This window comes from Hyla sarda, unplaced genomic scaffold (assembly GCF_029499605.1).
Source record: "Hyla sarda isolate aHylSar1 unplaced genomic scaffold, aHylSar1.hap1 scaffold_231, whole genome shotgun sequence".
Classification (NCBI taxonomy): Eukaryota; Metazoa; Chordata; class Amphibia; order Anura; family Hylidae; genus Hyla; species Hyla sarda.
Window position 1 is genome coordinate 312424 of NW_026608991.1, and position 20962 is coordinate 333385.

At 45.7% G+C, this 20962-nt stretch overlaps 5 non-coding genes and 2 pseudogenes across 5 annotated transcripts; all 7 read right to left on the bottom strand.

The window, feature by feature from the left end:
• Positions 1-6242: 6242 nt before the first annotated feature.
• On the bottom strand, positions 6243-6458 carry LOC130322207 (U2 spliceosomal RNA; annotated as a pseudogene).
• A 2082-nt stretch (positions 6459-8540) lies between these two features.
• LOC130322126 (U2 spliceosomal RNA) lies at positions 8541-8731 on the bottom strand. Its single transcript, XR_008867711.1, has one exon. It is a non-coding gene; the product is annotated as a U2 spliceosomal RNA (small nuclear RNA).
• A 2086-nt stretch (positions 8732-10817) lies between these two features.
• LOC130322129 (U2 spliceosomal RNA) lies at positions 10818-11008 on the bottom strand. The gene has a single exon (XR_008867713.1). It is a non-coding gene; the product is annotated as a U2 spliceosomal RNA (small nuclear RNA).
• A 2089-nt stretch (positions 11009-13097) lies between these two features.
• Positions 13098-13288, bottom strand: LOC130322130 (U2 spliceosomal RNA). Its single transcript, XR_008867714.1, has one exon. It is a non-coding gene; the product is annotated as a U2 spliceosomal RNA (small nuclear RNA).
• A 2091-nt stretch (positions 13289-15379) lies between these two features.
• Positions 15380-15570, bottom strand: LOC130322131 (U2 spliceosomal RNA). The gene has a single exon (XR_008867715.1). It is a non-coding gene; the product is annotated as a U2 spliceosomal RNA (small nuclear RNA).
• Positions 15571-17656: 2086 nt separating this feature from the next.
• LOC130322132 (U2 spliceosomal RNA) lies at positions 17657-17847 on the bottom strand. The gene has a single exon (XR_008867716.1). It is a non-coding gene; the product is annotated as a U2 spliceosomal RNA (small nuclear RNA).
• A 2086-nt stretch (positions 17848-19933) lies between these two features.
• On the bottom strand, positions 19934-20109 carry LOC130322174 (U2 spliceosomal RNA; annotated as a pseudogene).
• Between the last annotated feature and the right edge of the window lie 853 nt (positions 20110-20962).

Below are 20962 nucleotides of genomic sequence, written 5' to 3' on the forward strand. Positions count from 1 at the left end.
GAGAGAAAGGGGATTCGGGACTCGCCGCTTTCACCACCTCCCAGTATCTTCTACAGGTCCCAATGGTGGCAAAGGTGATGTAGAAGATTCCCGAAAAGAAGGTTGCTATTCCCAGGGTGTCAGCCGTGGGGAAGCCTTGATCCGCCAGCATCTTCTTGCAGAACACGTCGTGGGACATGTCCGGCACCCTTCCGTCCACGGGCTTGAGCTTCAAGGCAACAGTCTGCCTCATCCAGGGCTCCAGGGTTGGAGCTTCCAGGTTAGGAATTCTGCCGCCCTTCTGCCTTGCCGTGGTGGAGGTTGAAGCTTGCTGTGGTTGGGGCTGGACCTCCAGGCCTTGCCCTGCAGCCTCCTGGGTGGACTTGCTGGTTGAGGCCATGGCTTCTTCCAGCAGGCTCTTTTCCGCTTCCTTGCTTGCTTGTGGAGAGAGGCTTCGCAAAGTCTTCTTTCCCGGGTGGGAGGAGCTATGCAGATCCGGTCCCGGTGGGAGGAGCTATGCAAATCCTTGTCCAGAGGCAGCGAGTTTCTTCGAAAAGATTCTGCGCCGCCTTCCTCTTCGCCGCTGTTCCGGAATTCACCGCCGATTCCCTTCTTCCAGGTTCTTCGTCGGCTTCTTCCGGAGCTGCAGTCTTCAAGATCTTCTCCTTCTTCAGATGTTCCGAGGCAGGCAGGAGACGATCTTCAGGTGGTATGCTCTAGAGAAATGCGGTTCTAATAAGAACGAAAAGTACTGCAATCGTACTACGCAAAATCTCTACCACAATGCTTGGAGTTCTTCAGACCGTAGCGATCATGGTATCTCCCCATGATAAGAACAGATAAGGTTTCAACAAAATTTTATTGAATAAATAAGAAACCATACAGAATTTAAAATGCAAAATAATAAAAGGTTCACAAAAGTTTTAAAATACAAATAATAAAACCAGTTATAAAAGGAGAAAAAATAAAAATGGCAGGATAAAACATTATACAAATGTCATAAAAACTGATTATATTGTTATTTCGTTCCATAGAGGCAGACACCACATGGATGCTGCCTCGCTGGCCCCCAACTGTTTCTTGTCTCTTAGGTAATAGATGTACATCTCACTCAGGGCCAGCTTTATACAGTTTTTAACATCAATAAAATCATGTTTAAAAAGTAAGATGTTCCTAACTTTCCAGATGGCATTTTTAAAACAATTAATAATCATCCAGCAGATCATCTGCTGTTTAAAATTGGGGCAGTTAAAAAGACCGTAAAAGACACATTCGTGATTAAAATCTTTTAGGCCGCAGGCCCACTTCAAAAGTGGGCCTACCTTCCTCCAAAGCTCCCGTGCAAAAGGGCAGTTCCAAAATATGTGCAGCACCGTTTCGTCCACTCCGCAGCCATCTCTCGGGCACTTGGCTCTCGCCACCAGTCCTCGCCTGTGCTGGAACTCACGAGTAGGGAGGCACTGGTGGACGATTGCCCAGGCAAGATCCCTGTGTACATTCGCCAGAAACTTCCCGTACACGTTCCGCCATACCTTTTTGGATCTTGCCTGTGTGAAATTGGACACTGCCAGGGTAACCTCACTCCGCCTGAGGACCTTTGATACCTTTCTCTGGTCCCCCAGTATGTCAGGCTCCAAATCTTGGAGACCTAGGAGCCTGACTGTCTTTTCCAACACCACATAATGTTTTGGGGGACACAGAAGCACCGGAGCGTTCAGAGGGATGCGCAACCATCTTTTAAAAACCATGCCCGCAGCGTACCTTAAAAAGCAGCTAAAAATGCCATCGGATTTAATAATTTTAAAACAGAAACAGAAATACTTTATGTAAAAGAAAGTAAAAAGGTTAGGAACATCTTTCCCGCCATTATCTTTACTTTTGTACATAAAATCACGCTTTAATTTCTCCATTTTTGAACCCCATAAAAAAGTAAAAACAATTCTAGTTACTTTTTTAATGTATAAAATAGATGGAGGAAATACCATGGCAATGTATAGCATAATAGGGAGTAAAACCATCTTTATTATTAAAATCTTCCCCTCCATGGTAAGGTTTCTAAGATTCCACATTAAAATCTTCTTCTCCATCTTAGCTATAGCTGAATCCCAGTTAGGGCTCCCATCATTGACCTGGTTAAAAACAATACCTAAAACTTTAATTTGATCCTGTTGCATTGTGACTCCTGGGGTGATGGATGAATCCCAGGAGCCAATATAAAAACAGTCACATTTATCTGTGTTTAGCTTAAAACCAGAGACCTCGCAGAAATAGCTGGTGTTCCTCAATGCCCCCCTCATGGATGGAGAGTCCGGGCACAGTATGGTGACATCATCCATGTACCCCAACACCTTTAGATGGGTCCCTCCTCCACCAGGTATCGGTACGCCTCTTACTACCCGGTCTTTTCTGAGGAGGGCCATCAGTGGTTCGATTGCGCAAATAAAAAGGAGTGGGGACAGGGGGCAGCCCTGTTTGACACCTGATAAAAGAGGAACACCGCTGGTTAAAAAGCCATTAACAGAGACTTGACTAAAACAGGATCGGTATAAAAGCATGATTCGGCTTAAAATCGTTTCAGGCACTGCCATCTTTTTAAGAACTAAAAACAGGTATTCATGGGAGACCCTATCAAAGGCTTTTTCAAAGTCTAAGGATAAAATTGCTACAGTTTGATTTCTATCCTTAAAATACCATAAAACATCTCTTAAAATATTTAGGGATTCAGCTATAGACCTTCCAGGTACCCCACAAACCTGATTTGGGTGAATTAATTTATGAATAAAAGGTTTAAAACGGACAGCTAATAACTTGGCTAAAACTTTATAATCGACATTTAAAAGTGTGATGGGGCGCCAATTTTTTAGCATATCCTTTTCACCCTTTTTAAAAAGTAATGATACAATCCCCCTCCTCCAGGAAGGGGGAAGTTCATTAACAATAAAAGTTTCTTTATACAATAAAACCATATCATCCTTTAAAATATCCCAAAAAGCTAAATAAAATTCGATGGGTAAACCATCTTCCCCAGGGGCCTTCCCACTAGAAAAACTTTTAAAAACAAATAAAAGTTCATCTAAGTTAAGATCACGGGATAAAACCTCCTGGTCTAAAACATCTAGCTTAAAATCAAGGGAATTAAGAACATGTTCTAAAAAGGATGGATTAAGATCTTTCTTATTAAAAAGAAGCTGGTAGAAGTTAAAAACTGCATCTAACATGCCTTTTGGAGTGGATTCACCCTCAAGGTTTTGGATGATATCCCTCCTATTCATCACTTTTTTAAAAAGAAACGGGAACATTTCTCGCCCTCCTCCAGGTGCTGCACATGTGAGTTAAAAATGATTTGTTTCCCTTTCTTTTCTATGGCATGTTTTATTTCAGTTTTAAGGTTTAAAATATCATTTTCTACATCCATACCAGCTTCTTTCAATTTAAAAAGTACATTTAAACGCATGTTAAGAACATAAAACCACTGTTTTTCCATTTTTGCCTTCTTCTTACCTGCTTTGATAAAAAAAAATCTGATTTTAGATTTGGTGCCCTCCCACCAGTGCAGCATAGGCTCGTGGGGTTTTCTTTGTGATTGCCAGCATTGGTAGGTCCGCACAAACTCCTCTTTTATCTCAGGGTCCTCTAGGAGTGTGGTGTTTAATCTCCAGAGGCCCCTTTTTGCTTTTTGCTCCCCCTCTAGCTCCAGGACCACCAAGAGGAGCTTATGATCAGAGAAGATATTCTGCTCGAGCGTGCATTTCAGGGGTTTAAAAGCTCTAGAGGAAAAAATAAAATCGATTCTGGAGCTCACTCTTCCATTGGACCATGTGGCGCCCGGGTCCTCCGGCAAGAGATCCTTCCAGCAATCTTTCAAGTTAAAATCATCAATAAAATTTTTAAGCAGGTAAGAAGTGCGGTCTTTACGATTAATATCCCCACCCTGCCGGTGTTCCCCATCACGTATGCAGTTAAAATCACCTCCCACCAGCAGGGGGGAAGACCCAACACAAAACAGTGGTAAAATTTCAAATAGTTCTGCCCGCTCCTGTTTATCAGGAGGGGCATACACATTTAAAACACGAATTAAAAGTCCATTAAAATATAGATGAATTAAAAGAGCTCTGCCAGGCACAATCTCAGTTACTGTATGAATAGAAAAGGACTGGCCTCGGCAGAGCAGCCCAACACCCACAGAACGACAGTCATTTGCACCGGACCATATGGATGGGCCCAGCTTCCAGTCTTCTTTTAAGTCTTTATAGTCCATTTTACTAGGGATTCTACATTCTTGTAGCAGGCAAAGGTCAAAGTCACATGTCTCTAGATAAGAAAATAAAGCAGCCCTGCGATCAGGGCTCTTTAAGGACCTCACATTGAGTGAGGCAATTTTTACAGGGATAGGCATAGTTTATGGAGAGTCCGTGCTTGGAGAATCAAAGTCAATAATAAGCTGCGTACCGTCATCCCCCGCCTGCGGGGTCATCAGCTCCTTGATGTTCTGAGGGTCGGAGCTTGAGATCGATGATGCCCCGACCCTGAGCTCGCTCTCGTCCGAACTACGGCACGCCGCTTTCCTTTGAATGTCTTCCTCTTCTTCTTCTCTTTGTCTTTTAAATGTCATACTGCTGTCCATATCCTCTGTGTTGCTCTCACTCGATGTAATCTCTGGCCCCCGGCTGATGGATCTGCGTCTTCTTTCATCTTTTGACGACTGGAACTGCTGCACAGGGGCCTGTGAGGCCTCTTTTCCGGAACCTTTGCCGCTACCTTGGGAAGTTTTCATCGCTTGTTCCCCAGCAAGCGTTGCTGAGGACTGTTGCTCCAACTTCCCCATCGATCGACGATGGCCAGTTTTACCCACCGGGTCCACTGCTGGCGGGGCAGCAAACCCTGGTTTGGCGCCACTTGTCTTCTTGGCCCTGTCCTGTATAGGCGGAGTAACAGGACCGGGCTCAGACCTGGCCACCTGGCTCCCCTTCCGGCGGGCTTTCACCTGGGCCTCTTCGTCCGGAGCAGGGCGACCCTGGGCCAAGCCAGTACCTGGCTTATGCTGTAATTTTGGGTCCACCTTTGCCCCCACCGAGGCCCGTCGGCTGCCACCCGCCACAGGTGAGCCCCCTTCAGAAGTTTCGGCGGGCTCTTGAGCCAGGTAGGAAGTCGATCGACGTCTTTCAATTTCCCGGGCAGTAAACTCGATCACCCGCCCGGGCTTCGTGGAATCCCCATGGCCTCCCCCTAGCACTACCACCGGTGGGCCCCCCGATGGAGCACCAGAGGTCTTGGGCCTGGACCCATCAGTACCTGCCTTCTGGGGTTTGGGCATCTTAAAAAAGGACGTCTTTTGTCCTGTCCCCTCTTTGGGTGGGCCCAGCCTTGACCCACCCATCGTAGTTTTTGCTTTATGGGGACAGGAATTAAAATCATGATTTTCCTCTCCGCAGAGGTTACACCTTATCGTATGGCTACATCTTGAGGCTATGTGACCTTCTTGGCCACACCTATTGCAGCGAATCACACGCTCCGCGCCGCAGGTCTCCTGGGTGTGGCCAAACCTCAAGCAATTTCGGCAATACATAGGCATTTGAGGATAGAACAGGAAGCCCCGAACTCTCCCGATGGCAAAATTTGGGGGCGGATGGCAAAGACCCCCAATACCACCGGGATCCTTACGGAGCTTGACCCAGAACTTCCTCTTGCCGTTCCAGAACCGCACGGAGTTCAATATTTTGTTTGCGAATCGCACCTCTTCGCAGTATCGCCGAAGAAAAGTGGCTATATCCTCCGTGGTCACATGAGGGCTGTGCATAGCCACCACCAACGGTATATGTTCCTCACCATAGAGGAACTGGAACGAAAGACCGTCGAGTCGATCGTCCCTCTGGTCCGCACCAGACAAGGTTGCATAGATGTTATCGCAACACGCCGTGGCCGTGAAGGTGACGGTATACAGGCCACGGCTTTCCTGGTCATTTAGACACAGGATGTCCTCCCTATTGAGGCGGAAGTAGTCAAGAAGAATCACCTCCGCAATGAAGCGGAGGTTCTTCAACTGACGATGGCTCTCCGACACCTCTATGCGGATGGTATTTCGCATCGACATTTCCCCAGAGGGGAAAGCCCAGGAGAACGGCATCTTCCACACCCAGGGACTAAGCCCCTTCCCCAATAGCAGCAGGGGCTTGGAATCCCGCTATAAAAGCGGAACCCTTACCCAAGGCAGAGGTCGGGGGTACCCTAGGTGCTTCCGAAGCTACAGGTAACGCTCAACGTGCCGAAAATGCCTTCTGAGACACAAGGTCCCAGAGACAGGGGGATCGCAACCCGTTGTCTGTGGACTAAGCCCGCTCCCCAATAGCAGCAAGGGGGTGAAGTCCCTCCGTAAGGAGAGACAATCCCCCAAGGCCGAGAAGCGGGGTACCACAGACACCTTCCGACCAGACCAAATGCAGATACTACACTTGATCTTAGCCAAAAGGCCGAGAAGCGATAACCGTGAAAGGGGCGGGCCCAACAAGGTCCCCTTCATGGGCACTATCACTGCTTGCTGTCAGGGAGGCTGCCAGACAATTTTCCATGCACACTCTGGGCTGGGGGGCAGTCAACCACCAGTACACACAGCAGAACCTAAACCCATACCATTATTGCTAAGCAGCAAGACAGGGGCCCATTGCACTCCCACGGGGCCTTTTTAAATGCAATCCATAACCCGGATTTGCCAGGAACCCTTCTTACTCCTCCTACTTGCATGTGACACTGGGCTTAGGATCTGCATAGGAAACACACACACAAGCACACACCTACCTTTGTTGCCTGCAGATGCCTCCTTGGCTGTCCCCAAACGGTATCAAACCAACACCCACGGGAAGCTGTAAGCATAGAGGACATGCCTGCACCCCATTGGACTTACCTGTGTGGGTTAAATCCGGGTTATTTGACAACCTATGGCGGTGATGGTTCTGCTCAGGCAGAGCAGTGCTGATGCTCCTCATAAAGCTGTCGCTGCTGTGAAGGTTCTAGGTGACATCACAATCCCTATGGTTACATACACAACAAAGCTGGGTTGTTGTTGTTTACACTCTGCAAGGCCTGTGGAAGTGAGTGACATCATAGCACTGTAGTTCTGAGGGTTCTAGATGGATGCAACAATCTCCTGTTGCTTCTATGAAGGCCATAATAGACGACATCACCAAACAGCTCCATAGTCACATACACAGCAAAGGAGAGATGTTGTTTACACCTAGTGATGTCAGTGGTATTGAGTGACATCACAGCACAGTGCTAAGGCTCCTGGGCCTGGACACAGCAGCGGCTGCAATATCTCAACGGAGAATACGTTTATATATATGTGTGTGTGTGCGCGTATATATATATATATATATATATATATATATATATATATATTTCTCCGCCGAAATCACTTTTAAACCCATTTCCACCTTTTTTTCCCTTCTCTTCCTCTTACTTTTTTTTCACGTTTTTTTACGTTTTTCTCCTTTTCGCCTCTTTTCTGGGCGTATTATTCTTCTTTTTCTTCTTTTTTTTCGTCTAATGCATACCCCATCAGTGCAGCAATGCTTATTCAATACCGCCAGCAGATGGAGACACTGGGGGATAATTTTCTAAGGATTTATACTGATTTTTCCTGTCTGAATTTGTCGCACAGAAAGTTGCAGGCCAAATATGTGTGACATTTCTGCGACTTTAGCTTCTAGAGCATTTTTACAACATTATACATAGGTGCTGAATACATAAAAAGCGACTGTTCAGCGACAGACAAGTCACATCGGCTGAAAGTAGGCCAGAATGTCAGTCCATGTTGGAGCAGGTTTAGATACAGTCTAAAGCATAGATCTCAAAGTCTGTGCACAGAATTTAGCAAGGGCCTCGCACCTTCTGATGCATCAGGTAGGTGCACTATAGCATAGCCTAACCCTCTGTACTTTGGTCTATATTGATGCGGGACATAGACAGCCAGCTGATGACCAATCCATTAGTGCAATGGATGGCTGGAAGCATTTGTCTTTGCCTTTGCAATACCACAGAAGCAATGCATGGTCAATGTACAGCAATGACACACCTGTGTGAACAGCCAGGAGACCCCCCCATGTTATGTTACATAGTTACATAGTTAGTACGGTCGAAAAAAGACATATGTCCATCAAGTTCAACCAGGGAATTAAGGGGTAGGGGTGTGGCGCGATATTGGGGAAGGGATGAGATTTTATATTTCTTCATAAGCATTAATCTTATTTTGTCAATTAGGAACATTCAGCACCCACCCGCTATCAAGGCAGCTGCCTATCATGTCATGCCCTACCTGCACAGGTGTGCTGGCTACTCAAATGATCCAATTAAGGAGGCCATTTAGTCAGCAGCAGCAGAAGTCCTGTGCCTGGACGCTCCAACAGCGGCCAGACACAAGCAGAAGCAGCAGAAGCAGCAGCAGCACCACCTTTTGTTTTTTGGCTGCAGCAGCAGCAGCAGCAGCAAGGCCCACAGGGCTGGCTAGCTGGCTAGCCAGCAAGCAGGTAGCAATGAAAGTAGGAATCTTTCTTTTTAACCCTGTAAGGGGGTGGTGCACTGTACCCGAAGATACTGCCATATCGGGTCAATGCATAGGGCGACGGAAGCAAGCTTCGAAATCGGCCCCCGTTCTCAAAAATCCATTTAATATATGGTCCCCAGATAGGGGACGTATCAGATATTAAACTGATAAGAACAGATACTACACTTGATCTTAGCCAAAAGGCCGAGAAGCGATAACCGTGAAAGGGGCGGGCCCAACAAGGTCCCCTTCATGGGCACTATCACTGCTTGCTGTCAGGGAGGCTGCCAGACAATTTTCCATGCACACTCTGGGCTGGGGGGCAGTCAACCACCAGTACACACAGCAGAACCTAAACCCATACCATTATTGCTAAGCAGCAAGACAGGGGCCCATTGCACTCCCACGGGGCCTTTTTAAATGCAATCCCTAACCCGGATTTGCCAGGAACCCTTCTTACTCCTCCTACTTGCATGTGACACTGGGCTTAGGATCTGCATAGGAAACACACACACAAGCACACACCTACCTTTGTTGCCTGCAGATGCCTCCTTGGCTGTCCCCAAACGGTATCAAACCAACACCCACGGGAAGCTGTAAGCATAGAGGACATGCCTGCACCCCATTGGACTTACCTGTGTGGGTTAAATCCGGGTTATTTGACAACCTATGGCGGTGATGGTTCTGCTCAGGCAGAGCAGTGCTGATGCTCCTCATAAAGCTGTCGCTGCTGTGAAGGTTCTAGGTGACATCACAATCCCTATGGTTACATACACAACAAAGCTGGGTTGTTGTTGTTTACACTCTGCAAGGCCTGTGGAAGTGAGTGACATCATAGCACTGTAGTTCTGAGGGTTCTAGATGGATGCAACAATCTCCTGTTGCTTCTATGAAGGCCATAATAGACGACATCACCAAACAGCTCCATAGTCACATACACAGCAAAGGAGAGATGTTGTTTACACCTAGTGATGTCAGTGGTATTGAGTGACATCACAGCACAGTGCTAAGGCTCCTGGGCCTGGACACAGCAGCGGCTGCAATATCTCAACGGAGAATACGTTTATATATATGTGTGTGTGTGCGCGTATATATATATATATATATATATATATATATATATATATATATATTTCTCCGCCGAAATCACTTTTAAACCCATTTCCACCTTTTTTTCCCTTCTCTTCCTCTTACTTTTTTTTCACGTTTTTTTACGTTTTTCTCCTTTTCGCCTCTTTTCTGGGCGTATTATTCTTCTTTTTCTTCTTTTTTTTCGTCTAATGCATACCCCATCAGTGCAGCAATGCTTATTCAATACCGCCAGCAGATGGAGACACTGGGGGATAATTTTCTAAGGATTTATACTGATTTTTCCTGTCTGAATTTGTCGCACAGAAAGTTGCAGGCCAAATATGTGTGACATTTCTGCGACTTTAGCTTCTAGAGCATTTTTACAACATTATACATAGGTGCTGAATACATAAAAAGCGACTGTTCAGCGACAGACAAGTCGCATCGGCTGAAAGTAGGCCAGAATGTCAGTCCATGTTGGAGCAGGTTTAGATACAGTCTAAAGCATAGATCTCAAAGTCTGTGCACAGAATTTAGCAAGGGCCTCGCACCTTCTGATGCATCAGGTAGGTGCACTATAGCATAGCCTAACCCTCTGTACTTTGGTCTATATTGATGCGGGACATAGACAGCCAGCTGATGACCAATCCATTAGTGCAATGGATGGCTGGAAGCATTTGTCTTTGCCTTTGCAATACCACAGAAGCAATGCATGGTCAATGTACAGCAATGACACACCTGTGTGAACAGCCAGGAGACCCCCCCATGTTATGTTACATAGTTACATAGTTAGTACGGTCGAAAAAAGACATATGTCCATCAAGTTCAACCAGGGAATTAAGGGGTAGGGGTGTGGCGCGATATTGGGGAAGGGATGAGATTTTATATTTCTTCATAAGCATTAATCTTATTTTGTCAATTAGGAACATTCAGCACCCACCCGCTATCAAGGCAGCTGCCTATCATGTCATGCCCTACCTGCACGGGTGTGCTGGCTACTCAAATGATCCAATTAAGGAGGCCATTTAGTCAGCAGCAGCAGAAGTCCTGTGCCTGGACGCTCCAACAGCGGCCAGACACAAGCAGAAGCAGCAGAAGCAGCAGCAGCACCACCTTTTGTTTTTTGGCTGCAGCAGCAGCAGCAGCAGCAAGGCCCACAGGGCTGGCTAGCTGGCTAGCCAGCAAGCAGGTAGCAATGAAAGTAGGAATCTTTCTTTTTAACCCTGTAAGGGGGTGGTGCACTGTACCCGAAGATACTGCCATATCGGGTCAATGCATAGGGCGACGGAAGCAAGCTTCGAAATCGGCCCCCGTTCTCAAAAATCCATTTAATATATGGTCCCCAGATAGGGGACGTATCAGATATTAAACTGATAAGAACAGATACTACACTTGATCTTAGCCAAAAGGCCGAGAAGCGATAACCGTGAAAGGGGCGGGCCCAACAAGGTCCCCTTCATGGGCACTATCACTGCTTGCTGTCAGGGAGGCTGCCAGACAATTTTCCATGCACACTCTGGGCTGGGGGGCAGTCAACCACCAGTACACACAGCAGAACCTAAACCCATACCATTATTGCTAAGCAGCAAGACAGGGGCCCATTGCACTCCCACGGGGCCTTTTTAAATGCAATCCATAACCCGGATTTGCCAGGAACCCTTCTTACTCCTCCTACTTGCATGTGACACTGGGCTTAGGATCTGCATAGGAAACACACACACAAGCACACACCTACCTTTGTTGCCTGCAGATGCCTCCTTGGCTGTCCCCAAACGGTATCAAACCAACACCCAGGGGAAGCTGTAAGCATAGAGGACATGCCTGCACCCCATTGGACTTACCTGTGTGGGTTAAATCCGGGTTATTTGACAACCTATGGCGGTGATGGTTCTGCTCAGGCAGAGCAGTGCTGATGCTCCTCATAAAGCTGTCGCTGCTGTGAAGGTTCTAGGTGACATCACAATCCCTATGGTTACATACACAACAAAGCTGGGTTGTTGTTGTTTACACTCTGCAAGGCCTGTGGAAGTGAGTGACATCATAGCACTGTAGTTCTGAGGGTTCTAGATGGATGCAACAATCTCCTGTTGCTTCTATGAAGGCCATAATAGACGACATCACCAAACAGCTCCATAGTCACATACACAGCAAAGGAGAGATGTTGTTTACACCTAGTGATGTCAGTGGTATTGAGTGACATCACAGCACAGTGCTAAGGCTCCTGGGCCTGGACACAGCAGCGGCTGCAATATCTCAATGGAGAATACGTTTATATATATGTGTGTGTGTGCGCGTATATATATATATATATATATATATATATATATATATATTTCTCCGCCGAAATCACTTTTAAACCCATTTCCACCTTTTTTTCCCTTCTCTTCCTCTTACTTTTTTTTCACGTTTTTTTACGTTTTTCTCCTTTTCGCCTCTTTTCTGGGCGTATTATTCTTCTTTTTCTTCTTTTTTTTCGTCTAATGCATACCCCATCAGTGCAGCAATGCTTATTCAATACCGCCAGCAGATGGAGACACTGGGGGATAATTTTCTAAGGATTTATACTGATTTTTCCTGTCTGAATTTGTCGCACAGAAAGTTGCAGGCCAAATATGTGTGACATTTCTGCGACTTTAGCTTCTAGAGCATTTTTACAACATTATACATAGGTGCTGAATACATAAAAAGCGACTGTTCAGCGACAGACAAGTCGCATCGGCTGAAAGTAGGCCAGAATGTCAGTCCATGTTGGAGCAGGTTTAGATACAGTCTAAAGCATAGATCTCAAAGTCTGTGCACAGAATTTAGCAAGGGCCTCGCACCTTCTGATGCATCAGGTAGGTGCACTATAGCATAGCCTAACCCTCTGTACTTTGGTCTATATTGATGCGGGACATAGACAGCCAGCTGATGACCAATCCATTAGTGCAATGGATGGCTGGAAGCATTTGTCTTTGCCTTTGCAATACCACAGAAGCAATGCATGGTCAATGTACAGCAATGACACACCTGTGTGAACAGCCAGGAGACCCCCCCATGTTATGTTACATAGTTACATAGTTAGTACGGTCGAAAAAAGACATATGTCCATCAAGTTCAACCAGGGAATTAAGGGGTAGGGGTGTGGCGCGATATTGGGGAAGGGATGAGATTTTATATTTCTTCATAAGCATTAATCTTATTTTGTCAATTAGGAACATTCAGCACCCACCCGCTATCAAGGCAGCTGCCTATCATGTCATGCCCTACCTGCACAGGTGTGCTGGCTACTCAAATGATCCAATTAAGGAGGCCATTTAGTCAGCAGCAGCAGAAGTCCTGTGCCTGGACGCTCCAACAGCGGCCAGACACAAGCAGAAGCAGCAGAAGCAGCAGCAGCACCACCTTTTGTTTTTTGGCTGCAGCAGCAGCAGCAGCAGCAGCAGCAGCAAGGCCCACAGGGCTGGCTAGCTGGCTAGCCAGCAAGCAGGTAGCAATGAAAGTAGTAATCTTTCTTTTTAACCCTGTAAGGGGGTGGTGCACTGTACCCGAAGATACTGCCATATCGGGTCAATGCATAGGGCGACGGAAGCAAGCTTCGAAATCGGCCCCCGTTCTCAAAAATCCATTTAATATATGGTCCCCAGATAGGGGACGTATCAGATATTAAACTGATAAGAACAGATACTACACTTGATCTTAGCCAAAAGGCCGAGAAGCGATAACCGTGAAAGGGGCGGGCCCAACAAGGTCCCCTTCATGGGCACTATCACTGCTTGCTGTCAGGGAGGCTGCCAGACAATTTTCCATGCACACTCTGGGCTGGGGGGCAGTCAACCACCAGTACACACAGCAGAACCTAAACCCATACCATTATTGCTAAGCAGCAAGACAGGGGCCCATTGCACTCCCACGGGGCCTTTTTAAATGCAATCCATAACCCGGATTTGCCAGGAACCCTTCTTACTCCTCCTACTTGCATGTGACACTGGGCTTAGGATCTGCATAGGAAACACACACACAAGCACACACCTACCTTTGTTGCCTGCAGATGCCTCCTTGGCTGTCCCCAAACGGTATCAAACCAACACCCACGGGAAGCTGTAAGCATAGAGGACATGCCTGCACCCCATTGGACTTACCTGTGTGGGTTAAATCCGGGTTATTTGACAACCTATGGCGGTGATGGTTCTGCTCAGGCAGAGCAGTGCTGATGCTCCTCATAAAGCTGTCGCTGCTGTGAAGGTTCTAGGTGACATCACAATCCCTATGGTTACATACACAACAAAGCTGGGTTGTTGTTGTTTACACTCTGCAAGGCCTGTGGAAGTGAGTGACATCATAGCACTGTAGTTCTGAGGGTTCTAGATGGATGCAACAATCTCCTGTTGCTTCTATGAAGGCCATAATAGACGACATCACCAAACAGCTCCATAGTCACATACACAGCAAAGGAGAGATGTTGTTTACACCTAGTGATGTCAGTGGTATTGAGTGACATCACAGCACAGTGCTAAGGCTCCTGGGCCTGGACACAGCAGCGGCTGCAATATCTCAACGGAGAATACGTTTATATATATGTGTGTGTGTGCGCGTATATATATATATATATATATATATATATATATATATATATATATATATATATATTTCTCCGCCGAAATCACTTTTAAACCCATTTCCACCTTTTTTTCCCTTCTCTTCCTCTTACTTTTTTTTCACGTTTTTTTACGTTTTTCTCCTTTTCGCCTCTTTTCTGGGCGTATTATTCTTCTTTTTCTTCTTTTTTTTCGTCTAATGCATACCCCATCAGTGCAGCAATGCTTATTCAATACCGCCAGCAGATGGAGACACTGGGGGATAATTTTCTAAGGATTTATACTGATTTTTCCTGTCTGAATTTGTCGCACAGAAAGTTGCAGGCCAAATATGTGTGACATTTCTGCGACTTTAGCTTCTAGAGCATTTTTACAACATTATACATAGGTGCTGAATACATAAAAAGCGACTGTTCAGCGACAGACAAGTCGCATCGGCTGAAAGTAGGCCAGAATGTCAGTCCATGTTGGAGCAGGTTTAGATACAGTCTAAAGCATAGATCTCAAAGTCTGTGCACAGAATTTAGCAAGGGCCTCGCACCTTCTGATGCATCAGGTAGGTGCACTATAGCATAGCCTAACCCTCTGTACTTTGGTCTATATTGATGCGGGACATAGACAGCCAGCTGATGACCAATCCATTAGTGCAATGGATGGCTGGAAGCATTTGTCTTTGCCTTTGCAATACCACAGAAGCAATGCATGGTCAATGTACAGCAATGACACACCTGTGTGAACAGCCAGGAGACCCCCCCCATGTTATGTTACATAGTTACATAGTTAGTACGGTCGAAAAAAGACATATGTCCATCAAGTTCAACCAGGGAATTAAGGGGTAGGGGTGTGGCGCGATATTGGGGAAGGGATGAGATTTTATATTTCTTCATAAGCATTAATCTTATTTTGTCAATTAGGAACATTCAGCACCCACCCGCTATCAAGGCAGCTGCCTATCATGTCATGCCCTACCTGCACAGGTGTGCTGGCTACTCAAATGATCCAATTAAGGAGGCCATTTAGTCAGCAGCAGCAGAAGTCCTGTGCCTGGACACTCCAACAGCGGCCAGACACAAGCAGAAGCAGCAGAAGCAGCAGCAGCACCACCTTTTGTTTTTTGGCTGCAGCAGCAGCAGCAAGGCCCACAGGGCTGGCTAGCTGGCTAGCCAGCAAGCAGGTAGCAATGAAAGTAGGAATCTTTCTTTTTAACCCTGTAAGGGGGTGGTGCACTGTACCCGAAGATACTGCCATATCGGGTCAATGCATAGGGCGACGGAAGCAAGCTTCGAAATCGGCCCCCGTTCTCAAAAATCCATTTAATATATGGTCCCCAGATAGGGGACGTATCAGATATTAAACTGATAAGAACAGATACTACACTTGATCTTAGCCAAAAGGCCGAGAAGCGATAACCGTGAAAGGGGCGGGCCCAACAAGGTCCCCTTCATGGGCACTATCACTGCTTGCTGTCAGGGAGGCTGCCAGACAATTTTCCATGCACACTCTGGGCTGGGGGGCAGTCAACCACCAGTACACACAGCAGAACCTAAACCCATACCATTATTGCTAAGCAGCAAGACAGGGGCCCATTGCACTCCCACGGGGCCTTTTTAAATGCAATCCATAACCCGGATTTGCCAGGAACCCTTCTTACTCCTCCTACTTGCATGTGACACTGGGCTTAGGATCTGCATAGGAAACACACACACAAGCACACACCTACCTTTGTTGCCTGCAGATGCCTCCTTGGCTGTCCCCAAACGGTATCAAACCAACACCCACGGGAAGCTGTAAGCATAGAGGACATGCCTGCACCCCATTGGACTTACCTGTGTGGGTTAAATCCGGGTTATTTGACAACCTATGGCGGTGATGGTTCTGCTCAGGCAGAGCAGTGCTGATGCTCCTCATAAAGCTGTCGCTGCTGTGAAGGTTCTAGGTGACATCACAATCCCTATGGTTACATACACAACAAAGCTGGGTTGTTGTTGTTTACACTCTGCAAGGCCTGTGGAAGTGAGTGACATCATAGCACTGTAGTTCTGAGGGTTCTAGATGGATGCAACAATCTCCTGTTGCTTCTATGAAGGCCATAATAGACGACATCACCAAACAGCTCCATAGTCACATACACAGCAAAGGAGAGATGTTGTTTACACCTAGTGATGTCAGTGGTATTGAGTGACATCACAGCACAGTGCTAAGGCTCCTGGGCCTGGACACAGCAGCGGCTGCAATATCTCAACGGAGAATACGTTTATATATATGTGTGTGTGTGCGCGTATATATATATATATATATATATATATATATATATATATATATATTTCTCCGCCGAAATCACTTTTAAACCCATTTCCACCTTTTTTTCCCTTCTCTTCCTCTTACTTTTTTTTCACGTTTTTTTACGTTTTTCTCCTTTTCGCCTCTTTTCTGGGCGTATTATTCTTCTTTTTCTTCTTTTTTTTCGTCTAATGCATACCCCATCAGTGCAGCAATGCTTATTCAATACCGCCAGCAGATGGAGACACTGGGGGATAATTTTCTAAGGATTTATACTGATTTTTCCTGTCTGAATTTGTCGCACAGAAAGTTGCAGGCCAAATATGTGTGACATTTCTGCGACTTTAGCTTCTAGAGCATTTTTACAACATTATACATAGGTGCTGAATACATAAAAAGCGACTGTTCAGCGACAGACAAGTCGCATCGGCTGAAAGTAGGCCAGAATGTCAGTCCATGTTGGAGCAGGTTTAGATACAGTCTAAAGCATAGATCTCAAAGTCTGTGCACAGAATTTAGCAAGGGCCTCGCACCTTCTGATGCATCAGGTAGGTGCACTATAGCATAGCCTAACCCTCTGTACTTTGGTCTATATTGATGCGGGACATAGACAGCCAGCTGATGACCAATCCATTAGTGCAATGGATGGCTGGAAGCATTTGTCTTTGCCTTTGCAATACCACAGAAGCAATGCATGGTCAATGTACAGCAATGACACACCTGTGTGAACAGCCAGGAGACCCCCCCATGTTATGTTACATAGTTACATAGTTAGTACGGTCGAAAAAAGACATATGTCCATCAAGTTCAACCAGGGAATTAAGGGGTAGGGGTGTGGCGCGATATTGGGGAAGGGATGAGATTTTATATTTCTTCATAAGCATTAATCTTATTTTGTCAATTAGGAACATTCAGCACCCACCCGCTATCAAGGCAGCTGCCTATCATGTCATGCCCTACCTGCACAGGTGTGCTGGCTACTCAAATGATCCAATTAAGGAGGCCATTTAGTCAGCAGCAGCAGAAGTCCTGTGCCTGGACGCTCCAACAGCGGCCAGACACAAGCAGAAGCAGCAGAAGCAGCAGCAGCACCACCTTTTGTTTTTTGGCTGCAGCAGCAGCAGCAGCAGCAAGGCCCACAGGGCTGGCTAGCTGGCTAGCCAGCAAGCAGGTAGCAATGAAAGTAGGAATCTTTCTTTTTAACCCTGTAAGGGGGTGGTGCACTGTACCCGAAGATACTGCCATATCGGGTCAATGCATAGGGCGACGGAAGCAAGCTTCGAAATCGGCCCCCGTTCTCAAAAATCCATTTAATATATGGTCCCCAGATAGGGGACGTATCAGATATTAAACTGATAAGAACAGATACTACACTTGATCTTAGCCAAAAGGCCGAGAAGCGATAACCGTGAAAGGGGCGGGCCCAACAAGGTCCCCTTCATGGGCACTATCACTGCTTGCTGTCAGGGAGGCTGCCAGACAATTTTCCATGCACACTCTGGGCTGGGGGGCAGTCAACCACCAGTACACACAGCAGAACCTAAACCCATACCATTATTGCTAAGCAGCAAGACAGGGGCCCATTGCACTCCCACGGGGCCTTTTTAAATGCAATCCATAACCCGGATTTGCCAGGAACCCTTCTTACTCCTCCTACTTGCATGTGACACTGGGCTTAGGATCTGCATAGGAAACACACACACAAGCACACACCTACCTTTGTTGCCTGCAGATGCCTCCTTGGCTGTCCCCAAACGGTATCAAACCAACACCCACGGGAAGCTGTAAGCATAGAGGACATGCCTGCACCCCATTGGACTTACCTGTGTGGGTTAAATCCGGGTTATTTGACAACCTATGGCGGTGATGGTTCTGCTCAGGCAGAGCAGTGCTGATGCTCCTCATAAAGCTGTCGCTGCTGTGAAGGTTCTAGGTGACATCACAATCCCTATGGTTACATACACAACAAAGCTGGGTTGTTGTTGTTTACACTCTGCAAGGCCTGTGGAAGTGAGTGACATCATAGCACTGTAGTTCTGAGGGTTCTAGATGGATGCAACAATCTCCTGTTGCTTCTATGAAGGCCATAATAGACGACATCACCAAACAGCTCCATAGTCACATACACAGCAAAGGAGAGATGTTGTTTACACCTAGTGATGTCAGTGGTATTGAGTGACATCACAGCACAGTGCTAAGGCTCCTGGGCCTGGACACAGCAGCGGCTGCAATATCTCAACGGAGAATACGTTTATATATATGTGTGTGTGTGCGCGTATATATATATATATATATATATATATATATATATATATATATATTTCTCCGCCGAAATCACTTTTAAACCCATTTCCACCTTTTTTTCCCTTCTCTTCCTCTTACTTTTTTTTCACGTTTTTTTACGTTTTTCTCCTTTTCGCCTCTTTTCTGGGCGTATTATTCTTCTTTTTCTTCTTTTTTTTCGTCTAATGCATACCCCATCAGTGCAGCAATGCTTATTCAATACCGCCAGCAGATGGAGACACTGGGGGATAATTTTCTAAGGATTTATACTGATTTTTCCTGTCTGAATTTGTCGCACAGAAAGTTGCAGGCCAAATATGTGTGACATTTCTGCGACTTTAGCTTCTAGAGCATTTTTACAACATTATACATAGGTGCTGAATACATAAAAAGCGACTGTTCAGCGACAGACAAGTCGCATCGGCTGAAAGTAGGCCAGAATGTCAGTCCATGTTGGAGCAGGTTTAGATACAGTCTAAAGCATAGATCTCAAAGTCTGTGCACAGAATTTAGCAAGGGCCTCGCACCTTCTGATGCATCAGGTAGGTGCACTATAGCATAGCCTAACCCTCTGTACTTTGGTCTATATTGATGCGGGACATAGACAGCCAGCTGATGACCAATCCATTAGTGCAATGGATGGCTGGAAGCATTTGTCTTTGCCTTTGCAATACCACAGAAGCAATGCATGGTCAATGTACAGCAATGACACACCTGTGTGAACAGCCAGGAGACCCCCCCATGTTATGTTACATAGTTACATAGTTAGTACGGTCGAAAAAAGACATATGTCCATCAAGTTCAACCAGGGAATTAAGGGGTAGGGGTGTGGCGCGATATTGGGGAAGGGATGAGATTTTATATTTCTTCATAAGCATTAATCTTATTTTGTCAATTAGGAACATTCAGCACCCACCCGCTATCAAGGCAGCTGCCTATCATGTCATGCCCTACCTGCACAGGTGTGCTGGCTACTCAAATGATCCAATTAAGGAGGCCATTTAGTCAGCAGCAGCAGAAGTCCTGTGCCTGGACGCTCCAACAGCGGCCAGACACAAGCAGAAGCAGCAGAAGCAGCAGCAGCACCACCTTTTGTTTTTTGGCTGCAGCAGCAGCAGCAGCAGCAAGGCCCACAGGGCTGGCTAGCTGGCTAGCCAGCAAGCAGGTAGCAATGAAAGTAGGAATCTTTCTTTTTAACCCTGTAAGGGGGTGGTGCACTGTACCCGAAGATACTGCCATATCGGGTCAATGCATAGGGCGACGGAAGCAAGCTTCAAAATCGGCCCCCGTTCTCAAAAATCCATTTAATATATGGTCCCCAGATAGGGGACGTATCAGATATTAAACTGATAAGAACAGATTTTTTACTTTTAGATATAATATTCTTAGACTAAAAGACCTTACGCAGTCCAGATTATACTTAGTCTGCTAAAAGCATATTCCACAGATGTAGATTCCAAAGACTTTTAGCCACTTTGTGACCTAATCTTTTTTTATCCAATAAATAGAAAACATACATCTCACTAAGAGCTAGGCGAACACAATCTTTAGAGGTAATAGTGTCTCTTTTAAAAAGAAGAATATTCCTCGTCTTCCATAGTGCAATTTTAATACAATTTATACTAATCCACAAAACCCGAGACTTTTCCACAGATAAAACATTATAAAATCCATATAAAATAACTTCATGATTTAAAAAATTAAGATCAGAAATGAATTTTAGTAAGGGTCCTATCAAATGCCATATCTCTTGGGCGTAAAAACAGTTCCAAAAAAGGTGTAAAACTGTTTCCTCACTAGGACACCCCATTCTCGGGCACTTTGCACTACGACACAATCCTCTTCTGTGTTGGAATTCTCTGGTAGGCAAACATTGATGTGCTATCTGCCAGGCCAGATCTTTTAAGTCATTAGATAAGAATCCCATATTCACCATCCTCCAAACTCTTAGAGATTTCTCAGTGGAATAATTAGATATTAAGCAAATCTGTTCTATCTTCCTGATTTCAGGAACTAATTTTCGTGCATTACTACAAATTTCTTGACTAAAATTAGCAATGCCATAAATACGAATAATCTTTTCTAAAACCACATAGTGCGCTGGGGGAATAAATAAGATTGGGGACGTTAAAGGTAAGGTTATCCACTTTCTTTTTCTAAAAATGTGACCTGCAGCATATTTTAAAAAATAAGACCAATAACAGTTTCTTTGCAAGCCATTAAAACACATAGAAAA